Source organism: Macrobrachium rosenbergii, chromosome 41 (assembly GCF_040412425.1).
Source record: "Macrobrachium rosenbergii isolate ZJJX-2024 chromosome 41, ASM4041242v1, whole genome shotgun sequence".
In the NCBI taxonomy this organism is placed as follows: Eukaryota; Metazoa; Arthropoda; class Malacostraca; order Decapoda; family Palaemonidae; genus Macrobrachium; species Macrobrachium rosenbergii.
Window position 1 is genome coordinate 49,935,221 of NC_089781.1, and position 15,287 is coordinate 49,950,507.

The 15,287-nt window shown below is 44.6% G+C and overlaps 1 protein-coding gene across 1 annotated transcript in view; it reads right to left on the minus strand.

The window, feature by feature from the left end:
- Window positions 1-14,960, minus strand: part of LOC136826855 (uncharacterized) — a 371,452-nt gene extending 356,492 nt beyond the window's left edge. Inside the window, exon 1 of the mRNA XM_067084346.1 lies at window positions 14,805-14,960. The gene's annotated coding sequence lies outside the window, so the exon portion shown is untranslated. The remainder of the gene's footprint in view (window positions 1-14,804) is intronic.
- Window positions 14,961-15,287: the final 327 nt, after the last annotated feature.

Sequence of the window (15,287 nt, forward strand, 5' to 3'; positions counted from 1 at the left end):
CCCTAGCACAAACCAACCACTCTCCCTACAAAGACTGAGAATGTTTGTAGTGTTTTCTCATTAAAAAGGGAAATTCACACTCTTTCCATAGGTCATATGATTTTAGGAAAGTAAGTACATCTTTGGCCTTCTTCAGAAATGTCTCTTTCAAAGAAGTATCCAGATGTATAGGGTGGTCATCAGTTAAATCATTGCCACATGTTCGAACAAATTCGACTACACTGTGTATCAGTAGGTGGCATAGTTAGTCTTAACCCCTAGGTGCTGCGGCAGAAAACCAGGGGTCATATTGACGGTGTGTGTGCTAACTATCGCTGGGAGATGAGTGACAGTACTACAACAAAACCCAGCATGCTTAGGTAAGCCACTGTAGAACTACATCCTAAAACGTAAGTTCGTGCATAGTTTCTTGTTTCTTGGTATCAAAAACCTGAAAAGTATATGGAATAAAGAATGGGACTTGAAGTCTGTGGCTTGACCTTCAACCAGAAATGTTATTTCCTTTCGGGTGTTGGGATTTAAAAAGCGAGAGCTTAAGCCTTTTTTTGTCACCTGTCAATTTCTTTTGAAAGCTCCTTGAGGACGAAACAGCGACTACGCTTTAAAAAAACAGGTTTTGACATAGGAAAAACCTATTTTTGGTAGTCGCTGTTGAGTCCTCAAAACCCTCCCACTTCCCTGACGAAAAGGTATGGGATTTGGGCCAAGGGATCAACCTGCATTGACCAACAGAGAGTAATGGCTCCTTGGTCTTTTAACGGCCCGGTTGTAAACAAGAGGGCGGATGCGCATGCATAATAGTCACTTCTCTTTCTTGCAGGTTATTTGACGTTGGAAAAACTGGGTTCAGCTTCGCTGAAGATAAGGGAAAGTGCCCTCTTATCTTTGAGTCCATTATATACTCCATCATGTGCTATACTGTTAATCATTACGACACAATACCTGGCCAAAAGACCAACTAGAAGAGAATTCTTTGATATTAGTTTGGTCACCATGGAGCTCTGGTAGACCATGGAAGGTAACTCCTTGAGGACGAAACAGTGACTACCAAAAATAGGTTTTTCCTATGTCAAAACCTGTTTATTACTACAGTTTCAAAATATTCCATGTATAGGTTGCCTAAAACAGGACTTAAAAGGGCTGCCCATGCTGCACCCAAATTTTTGTTTATAGAATGACATATGTTGTTTCCCGTTTTTTTGTGTTTAGCTCTCTTGCCCTCCTCCAAGGGTGCCAATCAGCTAAGTATATATCTGACAGGTAAGTTGCATGTACAAAATTGATATTTTTATGATAAAATAAAGTTTTGTACATACTTACCCGGCAGATATATACGATGTAACCTCCCAGCCTCCCCTCAGGAGACAGGTGGAAGAGAAAATCTGATTAGAAAAGGAATGGTTCCTATTCCCGCCACCCAGCGGCGGGAATGGTAGATCACCTGACCTACCTGTCGCGCGTGTGCGCGAAATTTGAATTTCTGTCGGGAACGTCGGAGACCATAGCTAAGTATATATCTGCCGGGTAAGTATGTACAAAACTTTATTTTATCATAAAAATATCATTGTCTTGATGATTAACAGTAATCTGGTTTTTGCCTTATTTTGATTATTTGAACTGCAGATTATTTCAATCCAAATTCTAAGAAAGTTGTGTGTTAATGTGTGGAGCTAAAAATTATTATTCCATTGATCCTATATAATTCTTTTTTTTTTCATTATAAAAAAAAAATAAATAAAGAAAAATCAAAGCGATGTGATGTGTGGAATTCATAACACTGAAAATTGCCAATTGTAACCGTGCAATCTGACCCTGGCTTGCTAAGTTTTAGTGTTTTTTTTTTGCATGACTTACTGATAACATATGTTGGGAGGTAAGGTACTCAAGTGGCAGTGCACAAATTGCTGCAAAAAAAAAAAAAAAAAAAAAAAAAAAAAAAAGTGTTGTGAGTCCTGAGACGCAGAACTTTGAGGGGGGAGTGGTGAACTGATTATGTAGAAATTCATGTTTGACACATAACAGAAAATCTGCTAGTTGTTTGTACGTCTTTGTGATGAGAGAGTGACGAACAGATAGATACTGTCGAGTCCTCAAACGCCATACGATCATTGGGGTTTAGCGTGGGTAATTCAAATGAGTGCCATACATCGAAGACCCTTATTGGTCCTTTTCAATTATAAGAGACCAATCAGCTGAGGTCTATGACCTAAGCAAGTTCAGTTTGAAAAGTTAAGATCAGTAGGGGTTCAGCGGTCGTTGGGCTAGGAAGCGCCTCAGAGTACCTTCCAACTATAATTGCATAATTAAGTAGTGTAATATTAGCAACAGGGCCCTGTGTAACTATTAAGGAAAATACACATGTTAATTGTTTCTTACACATTTTATCTGCACTGGTAGAACCTATAGATGACCGAAAATCAGGTCAAGCTAACACTTTTTGAAATTACTTGAAATTAGATTTTTTTAAATGATTTTCAAATTTTGGATGTAGCACCCAAAATCTCGACATCTGGGTGCAGAAAATCATACTCTGATCAACTGACTCTAAAGAAATAAAAAAGTAGAGTCTGCAAAGATATATTGGAGGGGGGAGCAATTGGTCCATGCTCCACATAGCAGATGGCTGTTTAGTACCCAAGAACAAACCCCCTCCTAAGCAGTAAAGATAATTTTTCTTGTGGTATATATTTGCTTTCATTTTGGACTTAATATAACATTATGTATATATGAAATAGCATCTAAAAAACCTGCTCTTTATGGATATTCCAATTCTAACACTATCTCTTCACTGAAAGAAAGGAGAGCAAACTATAATAATATAAATTTCTCTTGAGAGTCAAAACTTTATATTCAAACCTAAACAACGTATTGAGTCCTATTTTTTTCGATGAAATAAACCATTTCATTCGATTCAGCATACTTTAAAACCCACAGTCCCTTGCCATTCTCATATATTGTTTTTTTTCTTTTCTGTGCGTGACGAAAAACTATTTTTTTTTTATCCAATTTTTGTCCTGAATATTTTTCAATTTTTGGCTGTAGCAGCCAAAATCACCAAAATCCAAAGTGCAGGCAACCAGAATCTGAATCTATGGACTCTAAAGTATAGAAACAATGTGGTCTGCAAAAATCCCTGGGGGTTTCGGCTGCTGGCCCATGGTCTAATTGGGGAGATAAACAGTGTTGGTGGAATGGAAGAAAAGGTCTAAAGGGAGAAGTAGTAGAAAGAGTATGGGTACGTTTGCTAGGTTGTTTGGAGAGAGTATGCATGATGGGTTGTTTGATTTTGAGGGATTTGAGTGGGATGTGGAAGGAGTGAACTTGGTGGGTACAAGGAATGTGGATGATGATATGCAAGAGTTGGGTGGATTGGAAGCAACACAGGGTTGTGAGAAAGACGGTACATACAGTGTGTGTGTGTGTGTGTGTGTTTCTTTGGGTTGAAAGAGTAAGTGTAGGAGTGACTGTGAGTGAGAAAGAGTAAGCAGTACTAGAGTGTGTGAGTGGGGGAGTTTTGGGTAGCTTGAGTCGGAGCACAGCAGAAATAAATGAGAGTATGGAAGAGATGATAAAAGCCATGTCAGGTGTTAGTGAGGTTGGAGCAGACATAAGCCTCCAGAGTGTGAGTGAGGGTGGTGTGAATGGTTCAGAACCGAGGCTGGGTGAATCTAATGCAGTTGGAGTAGAAGTGAGTGAAGAAGAGGTGGTGAATGTGATGCCATGGGCCAGAAATCAAGGTCCAGTTCCGGAGTATGAATAGTGTTTAGTTTCTTTTGTTCGTTTCATTTGATGATTTTATGTTTTTTTTTCCATTGTGCTCGTACTGTATGTATGTTTTTGTTCATGAATGTGTGATGTGTCTGGTTGTTCATGTTTGTTTTTTCTTTTATTGTTGCAGCTGAGTGATTGGTGGTTACACTTTCCTTCACCTGTAATCGCATTCTTCGTTTTTATAACAAATGTAACGGTGAAAGTTGGAAGTTTTCTTCGGATTCTGGATATTTCCTGTCGTGTTCCATGTAACGAGTGAACTGGTTTTGGCTATCGATTCTCAAGTGTTTGAATGCTTAAGCTTGCCTTATAAGGCAAGTTCCATCATTTGGCCATCCATCAAACAATCTTAGATAGGTGCTGGTTGTCTCTACAAAGTGAATGACATTGTTGATATACTCTATTCCTCCACTGGTTTCGAAGAGCATTGAGCCTGACTGAGAAGTTTATGTATCAACTTCCAGTTGTCATCTAGATAAGCTGTGGCACAGGATTAGACTGAAATCATAAGTCTGGCAGTGTGTGTTTAGAAATCTAAATACAATGAAAACTAGTAGAGACAACTGATCAGTTGGGATCTGTGTTGGTTGCGTGATGAAATTTGAATACAAGGAAAATGATTGAAGACAGTATTTAACTGCTCTACACTGGGACCTTCTCATCCTTTGGCAAGACTTGAGGAAACAACTTTGTACCAGTTGTTGGGTCACTATTTAATTTGGTAAACATGACATTTTTATAATAAAATAAGATTTTATATCATACTTACCTGTTGTTTACATATAGCTGTAATTCTCGATCTCGACAGAAAATTCAAAACTGGCGGTCCCGCTAATATATGGTCAGGTGATACGACTACCCCGCCCTCTACCGGGGTGCCTGGATCCATTTCCATCAACAACTAATCATATTTTCTATGTCCCCTTGTCCCTTGCGGGGAGGCGGGTGGGAATGTTTTATATGTAAACAACAGGTAAGTATGATATAAAATCTTATTTTATTATAAAAATGTCATTTTTATACATGAACTTACCTGTTGTTTACATATAGCTGATTGCCACATTGAGGCGGTGGGCATGGACAGCTGTAAGTGTTAAATGGAAAAAACCTGAGATCATCAGGCTAAGAAAAAAACGTCTTAACTTTGGATCCTTACCTGCTAAGGAAGCTGTTTTCTCGGTTACTGCCTCTGTAACCTGCTATCCTTAGTGCAACTGCGGGGGCCTAGTAGCTCAGACGCAGGTTGCTATATGGAGAAAGGTCTGTTGGCCCAGCCGTCTTGACACAATCAACCAAAGCATATAATGCCCCTGCTCAGGCGTAGTACTCAAAGCATCCACCATCATATCACCCAACCATAAAAACTCACACCAACCTATTAAAATTAGACCTACTAGGCCATCTAACCTCTTAGGCTCTAGTAGTCGACCAAAAAAAACTTCTGCACCCAAGGAAACTAAGGAGAGGATCTAGAGCCTCTGGTTTCCTTGCCCATCACCGTGTCAGACGCAATAAAGGGGCCCAACGTACTGCAGTCTTCATATGTGGTTTGGATCTGTCTCAGATAATGCGAGGCAAAAACAGACGAACATCTCCAATAAGTTGAACTTAGAATGTCCTTTAAAGCCATGTTCTTCTTGAAGGCTAAAGAAGTTGCAATAGCCCTAATTTCATGAGGCCTCACTTTAACTAAGGGGAAATCCACATCCCTTAATTCCTTGTGTGCCTCCTGAATCAGTTCTTTCAAAAGGAAAGCAATCCCATTTTTAGATAGAGGTTCTTGGGGTTCTTAGTTGAGCACCATAAAAATCATGAGTTCCTCTTACACTTCTGGTCCTGTCCAGATAGAATTTCAATGCTCTGACCGGACAGAGAAGTCTCTCCATTTCTCTTCCACTCAAGGAGGATAGGCTAGGAATGGGAAATTCCCTTGGCCATGGATTACTAGGGTTTTCGTTCTTAGCTAGGAAACCCAAGGTGAAGGAAACTACAGCCTTATCCGCACAAAAACCAACTCTTTTGTCCAGAGCATGAATCTCACTTACTCTCTTTGCCGAGGCCAGTGCCAAGAGAAAGAGAGTTTTCTTAGTTAGATTCCTAACGAGCAGGGAACTCAAAGGCTCAAAAGATTTGGAGGTAAGCCACTTTAGCACCATATCCAAATTCCAATGCGGTACACGAAGAGATTTGCCTTTAGTGGTAGCAAAGGATTTAAGGAGTTCTGCAATATCTTTGTCCGAGGAAAGGTCTATACCTCTATTCCTGAAAACTGCCGCCAGCATACTCCTATACCCCTTAATCGTGCTGACAGCCAATTTCTTCTCCTTGTGCAGAAACAAAAGAAAATCCGCCACCTGGCTTAGAGTCGTAGAAGTGGAAGACACTCCAGACTCGGAGCACCACTCCCTGAAGCACTTCCACTTCGCTTGATAGACCTTTGTAGACGAGGGCCTGGTTGATCTAGCCATTGCCTGCGCCACTCTTCTAGAGAAGCCTCTCCTCCTGTAGAGTCGCTCGAGAGTCTGAACCCTGTCAGATTTAGATCTGACGGGTTCCTGTGGAACTTTCTGCTGTGCAACTGGCACAGAAGGTCTGGTCTGAATGGCAACCTCCTTGGCCAATCCACTACTTTCTCCAGTAGCTCTGGAAACCATGATCTTCCTGGCCACCATGGAGCTATAAGGATCATTGACACACCTTTGTGTGCTCGAAACTTTTCAGGACTTCTCCCAGCATCCTGAAGGGAGGGAATGCATAAAGGAAGAGACCCGACCAGTCCAGGAGCATGGCATCCACCGCTAATGCTTCTGGGTCTGGAACAGGAGAGCAAAAGAGAGGTAGTCTGCGGTTTTCCCTCGTTGCGAACAGGTCTAGCATGGGAGTTCCCCAAACCTTCCACAGGCCTTGGCAGACTTTCTGGTGGAGGGTCCATTCCGTCGGAATGACCTGGAGTGACCTGCTGAGGATATCCGCTCTTACGTTGAGAGCTCCCGGGATGAAGCGAGTTACTAGCTCTATGTTCTTGGTTGCCGCCCACAAAAGCAGGTCTTTTTGCGATCTCGAACAGAGAGAAGGAGTGAGTGCCTCCTTGTTTATTCACGTACGCCAGAGCTGTGGAGTTGTCCGAGTGCACTACTATCTTTTTGTTTTCCACCAGAAGCACGAAATGTTCCAAGGCTAGATGTATTGCCTTCAACTCTTTCGCATTTATGTGCCAGTCCCGTTGGGATGAAGACCAATTGCCTGACACTTGAAGATCCCCCAATGTTGCTCCCCAACCCTCGTCTGAAGCGTCGGAGAACATCAGGTCTGGGTTCCTCTGTCTCAGTGACAAACCTCGATCTAGTTTGCTCCTGTCGTTCCACCATGACAGATCTTGCTTTACTTGAGTGGATAGAGGAAAAACAAACGAATCCATGTCTTTCTTCCTGTTCCAGATCTGCTGTAGGAAGAACTGAAGAGGTCTCATGTGTAGCCTCCCCAGACTGACGAACATCTCTAGCGATGAGAGGGTGCCTAAAAGGCTCATCCATTCCTTGGCAGAACAAGTCTTGGCTGCCATCAGGTATCTCACTTTCAGCAGGCATTTCTCGATCCTTTGAGACGTCGGAAAAACCTGAAAAGAACTGAGTTCATCCGAACTCCCAAATAAGTCAAGTCTTGAGATGGAGAGAGTTGTGACTTTGGAAGATTTACTATGAGTCCCAATTCGTCGGTAAGAGAAAGGGTCCTTTGTAGGTCCTTCATGCATTGGCCTTTTGACGGGAGACCGGATTAGCCAGTCGTCGAGGTAAAGGGAAATGTGAATTCCCTCTAAGTGAAGCCATTTCGCAACTGGAGCCATCGTCCTTGTGAAAACTTGTGGGGCTGTTGATAGGCCAAGCAAAGAGCCCTGAATTGAAAAGCCCTGCCTCTGAACACAAACCGTAGGAATTTCCTTGATCTCGGATGGATAGGTACATGAAAGTATGCGTCCTGGAGATCGAGGGACACCATCCAGTCTCCTTCCTTCAGGGAATTGATAACCGACTGTGTGGTTTCCATCTTGAATGGTGTTTGAAGCACAAATTTGTTCAGGGCGCTTACGTGAGAACTGGTCTCCATCCTCCTGACGATTTTGGAACCAGAAACAGACGGTTGTAGAACCCTGGAGATGAAGGTGCGAGGACTGCTTCTATGGCTCCCTTTTGAAGGAGGGAAGTAACTTCCTCCTCCAACACCACAAGTTTCTCTGAGTCCCTGGATGATACGTTGAAGTCTACTGGCGAAGACTTTAAAGGAGGACTCTCTGAGAAGGGAATGGTGTAGCCTTCTCTCAGAACGTTGATCACCCAGGGTTCTGCTCCTTGGCCTCCCAAACTTGCCAGAACGACTTTAGTCTGGCTCCGACCGTTGCATGAAGGACCTTGAACTCATCGGTTGGTACCCCTAGCTTTCTGGGGATGAGAAGAGAATTTTCCTCTTCCCCTAGCACGAAAAAAGGGCCGAGAAAGAGTACCCGAGAAGGCCTAGAGGATACAGGGAAAGAAGGCTTGGGTACTACTGGAGAAGTCGAAAACCTGGGTCTTTTCAAGAATGAGCCAGTAGGTCTTGAGTAGACTTCCGTGAGAGAGCCTCGAAATTTCCCTAACTAACGTGGCGGGAAAAAGGGATTCCTTAAGCAAAGGAGCAAAAAAAGAGCAGATTTCTGGTTCCTGGAGACTCCTCTCGCGACAAACGAAATCCAATGTGCTCTCTTCTTCAAAATGCCGGTAGCAGTCACTGAGGCAATTTCTGACGTTCCGTCCGTGATGGCCTTGTCCAGGCAGGCCAAAATAGCATCAAGATCTGTAGCAGTCTTGGGGGAAGATCACAGACTTTCACTATCCTGCTCAAGGCTCCTATAGACCAGTCAATAAAAGAAAAGATCTCCAAGATCCTATAGGAACTCTTCACCAGATGGTCAATTTCCGAAGACGAAGCCGACTTTGGACGAAGAAAAAGCTGAGCGACGGGCAGAATCCACAAGGCTGGAGAAATCCCTTGAGAGGAGGCAGAGTCTCCCAAGGAAAAGACTTCCCCAGTCTCATACCACGAACGAGACTTAAAAGACAGTTGAGAGGGGGAAAACAGAAAGATGTTTTACCCTGAGATCTTTTCTTGCTCAACCATCCTTCTTGCCTTCGGAGAGCTCTTTTCACGAAAACAGACAGGACCAGCTTCAGAAATCTAGAGGAAGGAGGTTTAAAATCCTTGGCAAACTGCGTGAGTCGGAGATGAAGGGGAAGCTGGAGCAAAGTCTTCTTGAAAATGTTCTTCAAAAGTTGTAAGAGATGCTTAAAGTTGGGCGTAGGAGCAGACGGAACATCATCTACTTCGAAACATCGGAAACTGGGGAGAGAATCTCTGAAGCAGTTGGAGCACCGCGGATAGAAACGTCTCCGGGAGCCAAACTTGCGTTATCCTCTTGAGTATCGCGAACGTCACCGAGGCGCCAAGAGCCCGACCAGCGTCAAGCGTATCCGAAACATGAGCTTGAGAGGAGTCAGGAGCCTTAGAAGATCCGAGAGCCAAAGAGGCGCCAAAAACCACGGTAGGCGCTAGAAGCGCAAACATTGTGCGCCTTGGAAACGTGTTTTGGAGAGCGCAAGCGCCAAAGTAGCGTCGTGAGTGCGGCCAGTGCGGGGCGGAAGTGGCGCCAGGAGCGCGATCGGCGAAGCGGAGCCAGGCGGAGCCAGGCGAAGCGGCGCCAGGTGCGTGAGCGGGAGCAGAGACCGGAGCCTCAGTTGCAGAAGGAACCTGAAGTGTTGGAGCTTTAAAACCTTCGAAAAGTCTCAAAATCTTGTCCAATTTGTCCTGTTGCGAAGGGGGCCAGGAACCGGAGGCATAAAAGCCGACTTGGGATCCAATGGGAAGGAAGCCGCTACTTGCATGCTAACAGGAGGATCCGGCGCCGCTACGATCCGTAGAACGTACATCCGGACTGCCTGAAGAAGAAGAGATCTCTGGGCTATCCCAAAAGCTACAAGACGGAAGAGGAGAACGTGCCGAAAAGTTTCTTGATAGGAACTTGACTTGGAGAGGAAGCTCTGCGTCTCTTCAGCGACCTACTAGACTCTGACTGCTTCCAACTCCTCCTCGACGAAACAGAAGCACAAGAAGACACTTCCGCATCGCTTTTACTATAGCGAGCTGCAACAGCCTGGGACGCAACAGGACTGTTAGAGGAGCAACTGCTCGTGAGCAGACCCCACTCGCCTCCCTTCGGCTTTCGGCATGTCTTCTCCTGAGCCCTGGGAGCCGGACAGAGGCCTCGACCTAGGAGAGCGAGGGGACGAACAGTCACCTCCTCCACAACACTATCACTGCAACACTTCGATGTCTGACATCGCACTCACATCCTGGCCAATCTTCTCTATCGCAGAGAAAAAGAGCCGAAATCTTACCATCAAATTCTGCCCAAGGTCTGACACGGTAGTGGGTTGGAAACAACAGGATCCGGGGCAGGAATAGGAACAGGAGGGGTAACAGGAACAGAACAAGAGGCAATACTACTCCTACTCTGGGAGGAACTTCTGGCGAAGCCTTACGTGCCCTATCTTTACTTAATTTTGTCTGATATTTAGCCAACTTTTGCCAATCAAGCACAGACAAAGACGAACATTCATCACATCTATCCAGATTCGTGCACAATTTCCCTCTACAGTTAGAGGAAGAAGAGTGAGGGTCTATGTTAGACTGAGACATTCAAGTTTTACAACCCCCCCCGCAATATCTAATTTGAGATCCTGAATCAGACATAACTAGAAAAAATCTCAACCAAAGCCAAAAACAAGCCAGAACCGTCAACAAAAGTGGGTACTTCACCAAAGAAGAAACGAAAAAGCACCGATGAATTTCCTGAAGAGGAGCAGACGACTAGTCGCCGGCCCCGACAGAGAAAATATGATTAGTTGTTGATGGAAATGGATCCAGGCACCCCGGTAGAGGGCGGGGTAGTCGTATCACCTGACCATATATTAGCGGGACCGCCAGTTTTGAATTTTCTGTCGAGATCGAGAATTACAGCTATATGTAAACAACAGGTAAGTTCATGTATAAAATTTAACATTACGGATAGCAAATTAGATTAGGGTTCTGTTTGATGGTCTTTTGGTAAACTGTAATATTAAGGTTAATAAATTAGGTTCTCATTCTGTTTGATGGTCTTTGGACAACTGCAGTATTGATAAACTCTAAAACTGTTCCCTGTCACCCAGCTCCAAAAGTGTGAAAGAAAAAAGCCCCTGCACTGTCACCAACAACGCCTCTAGGTGGGTGTTCACCCCAATCCTCACTGGATGAATCAGAAAATAGAAGCATCTCAGGAGGAAGAGTGCCAGGTGGCACCCTGATGTGAGGTTTGTGTCGTCTAACCACCAACTTAGATCTCTCCTTACTTCCTCTAATAGAGGAATTGGAAAGAGAGGGGGGCCATCTTGCTGGAGACAAGAACTTCAACCTAGTGTACATTGAAGGGAACAGAAGTCAAGCTGTTCATAAAGGACCAACTGCTCCAAGGACGGCAGGTGACCCAGAACGATCTGCCACTGCCAAACAGGTTTTTCTGATGAGATAGAAACTTCTGCAATACCTCCCTGAACTTGCTGATGCAAGAGAAAACCTCCCACTGCACTGTGAACATGTGGAGGGAAGTCGAGAGTCCAAAACATAGTGCCTTGAACTGAAAGAATGTCCCCCAAGGGGAAGACAGAGATAATTCTGAGAGGACTGATGGATGGACATTTGAAAATATGCAACCTTAAGGTCTACCAGTAGCATGAAGCAGCCCTCTCTGATGGAATCCAACAATGAGTGAACAGTTTCCATCTTGAACCAGATCTGACAAAGAAAGCAACACTTCAGGGCACATCACTGATGAGACAAGGGGAGATACCAAGTAAGTGGGGGCAGTCTGGGAGCCAGTGGAGACTGTTACTATCGAAGTCGTAATGGTCAAGGTAAAAGCAGTGACAGGTGATGCCTTACCAGCCTTCAGATGGTCAAGGAGGGAAGAAACACTGGGCACACCAGAGATGCCCAGCAAGGGTCACAACTGCCTGAGCTGCTCGTCCTCTGCACACCCAGAAGGAAAGTCAGGTTAGGGTGAGACTCTTCCTTTCGTCCTGAGAGAGAGCATCCTCCTGAGGAAAACTCCCTCACAATGAAAAGAGGCCTCACTTGAGATACCGGACTGGGTGTCCTACCCTCCTCAGAGGCTCTCTACTGAACATTTATTGGGGCCAGCTAGAGGGAAACTGCTCCCTTAGTGTGGGTGGAGGGGGGAGTTTAGCAAGTGGAAGAAAAGGGCCAAAGAGGCCCTTTGGTGTCAATGGCAGAATACTACAATTTGATGACACCTGGGAAACCTCTATTCTTCTTTCCAGCAAACCTCACCCACTGTTTGGACAGCCAGACATGGCACTCTGAACGCAGAGTATTCTAGTTACTATACACTCATACCTTCTGCAAGTGGCGCAGAGGTGTGACAGTCCACTTCTACGGAGGAGAGAAACCTATTGCAAGGCCTGCCCTTTCCTGGTGAGCCTGAAAATCTGAGGTTTCCTCACAGAGGTAAAAGGCTGAAATGATTGAGGATTTGACTCACTGTCTTGTCCTTCTTTATATGCAAAGCAAAGGAAGCATTGACTAAAGGGTTTGGATCATAATTCTTTATTTGGTAATTCTATATATTAGCTCCACGCCTGTTTTTACCTTTTCAACTGGTATTTTCTACACTTTTAGGGGTTCTGATACTGGCGGTGCATCTGTTTGTTGCCTGCCAAATGGAATGTCCCTTCGCCGTGTTTAGTACTGGCCCAGGGGGGTTGGGTACCCATACGTTAACAAGTTATTGCACTTGCCGGACGGGATATGAACCATTCAAAACAGACGTACCCGTGCTGTCTTGTGAAGATCGCGTATGGAAACCCCTTGTTGGATGGACTTCTGAGGTTAATTACAGGTTAATTACACTCGAGCGCCAAAAATTAAAGGTAAATTCATAATAAGCAACCAAAAAACTGTAGAAAAAGTCAAGTTATAGTGCCGTCGCCGCCGTGGAGCTACTATATAGTTCTACCCTTTTTTTTGACAAAACTCAACAACCCTACAAAAAACGAAGTAATACTCAGAAAGCATAATGAGAGAGTAAAGGGTATGTCGGGCAGAGTCAATACAGAAATCCAAAGACAACGGTGGCCAGAAACAAGCTGGAGTGCATAGCAACACGGGGCTGGGGATTTCCCTACTTGTTGATGGTCAAGAACTTCACCTGAAAGTTAAATGCCTGTTTCAGCCTGTGTTCGTAAGAAAAATCCTTATGCAAAGAATGAAGGGTTGTAGGCTACTTGTGTACAGTAGGAAAAAAAAAAGGAGATCAAGAGTAAGGATCTAACTTTAAGGTGAAACTGAGAGAACACCCCTGTTGGACTAAGAGGTCACCCAGGTCAGGGCATGTCACCCTAAGTTACATTAGGTACGTAAAATCTGCTTAGGTCAGGACCTGGCATTGTAGCAAACGCAATGCCTATTTAGGTAATTCTAAGCCGGCTGTCCGCGGTGAGCTAGACTATGGCAACTGACGTTTTCCTATGTTATTTTATTTGCTTTGCAAGAATTTAAAGTAATATTTTTTAAGCTGGCATTCTGCGGCAAGCCCCCCACCCCTCCATAGCTAATACGGCAAAATTGTAACCAGTAAACACCCCTAAAAATACCAACATAACGTACCCTGGAGGTGTTTACTGGTTACAATTTTGCTGTATGGAGGTAGCCACTTGGGGAATGCCAGCTTAAAACCTATCGTTTAGGTAATTCAATTCGTGCAGTCTTCAAAGGTCAATCACAGTTTATGCAAGAATGCCAGCTACAGTCTAGCTAACCGCGGACAGCCGGCTTAGAATTACCGTTTACTGGTTACAATTTTGCTGTATTAGCCATGGGGGGGGGGCGGCTTGCTGCAGAATGCCAGCTTAGACCTACCCTGCATTAGGTAATTCAAGTTGTGCAGTCTTCAAAGGTCAATTACAGTTTAGTTACAACCGGGTGGCAAAATATTACTTCAAATTCTTGTAAAGCAAGTAAAATAACATAGAAAAATGTCATTTGCCACAGTCTAGCTCATCGCAGACAGCCGGCTTAGAATTTACCCCCATTTAGGTACGAGGAATCCGTCCCAGTCGACGACTGGTGGGAATTAGGCCGCGTGACAAAAGTAAGGTTTGACCGTATTTTACTTGAAACCATTGTTGAAAAATGTTTTCACTGCATCTTGAATGTTTTTGACATTTGTTTTGTTGGCACAAAATGTATTTATAAAGACAGTGGACCCCACCCGCACCACCCTTGTTTCCTGCACTAGGCCTATGGGGGACCACAGAGGGAAAGCTGGGGTTGCGGCCGGGGGAACACTTCACGAGTGACAGGCATCGCAAGAGCTCTTTCCAAGCACCAAAGGCAGTAGCCTACCGTATAGCCTGGGCTCGGCTCGGTGGCCTCGCGTTTACAAAATTGCCGAACGTTACGCACTTTGGGTACCTAGGCTACTGTAGGTAAGCACCTGGCACCCTACATTAGGTTACGATAGGTGTGGCTCCTTACCCCAGCCACAGGCTACGAAAAGGGCATTTCCGAGCACTGGCTAGGCCTAGCCTACGTCGGCAAAGGTGACTTCCTAACAAGGTAGGCAGCCTGCCTGACTGCGCCCCCTACCCTACATCCACCTTCTGCGCTGACGACTGGCATGAGGACCCACAGGCACAGGCAGAGGCAGAGGCAGAGGCACGCTGTCATGATTCCCAAGGTTTGCTGCACTTCAAGACCAAGTTGTCACCACTTAGTGGCAGCGAGCTCCCCTTCCCTTCGCCTACCTGCCACTCGACATTTGGATCACTTGGTCAAATTTGACGTCATGTAAAGTCTCCAATCAACCGTTTGAAACATAACACTACATAAATAACAGTAAACCTTGATCAATGCCATCTCATGTAAAATAGGCTATCGTTCTAACTTACAGTAAGAAGTGAAATCGCGAAGGTCCTCTCACGTCATTCCTCGCAGGGTGTCGTTGTCGTCGAACATCCTCCACCTCACACCCAAGTCTCTGACTACAGTACTGACAGTCACTCACTCACACAACAATCGCTGGCCGCCGCCGCCGCCGCCGCCACTCACACGCACCTTGTCTGGTCACCCTCACTACCTAATAATCACGTTAGTTGAATTTAGTTCTTAGTTCAGACAACTAATTAATTCTACATTACTTTTCTACACCGTCGGTTTCCATAGGATTTTTTTGTCTCGCTGGTTAGTCGTTATTTCTGTCACTTTTACTTATTGTGTAGCTGCAGGTCTGGTCATCCCTGAACTTATCCCCAGAAGGGAAAACATTTCAACCCTCGATGTTTATCATAGTTATCAGTACTTATTGACCCATAATGTGCACAGTCAGTCGATGTTTTCCAAAATGTATTTTTTTTTTTTTGCCTGGGAGTGAA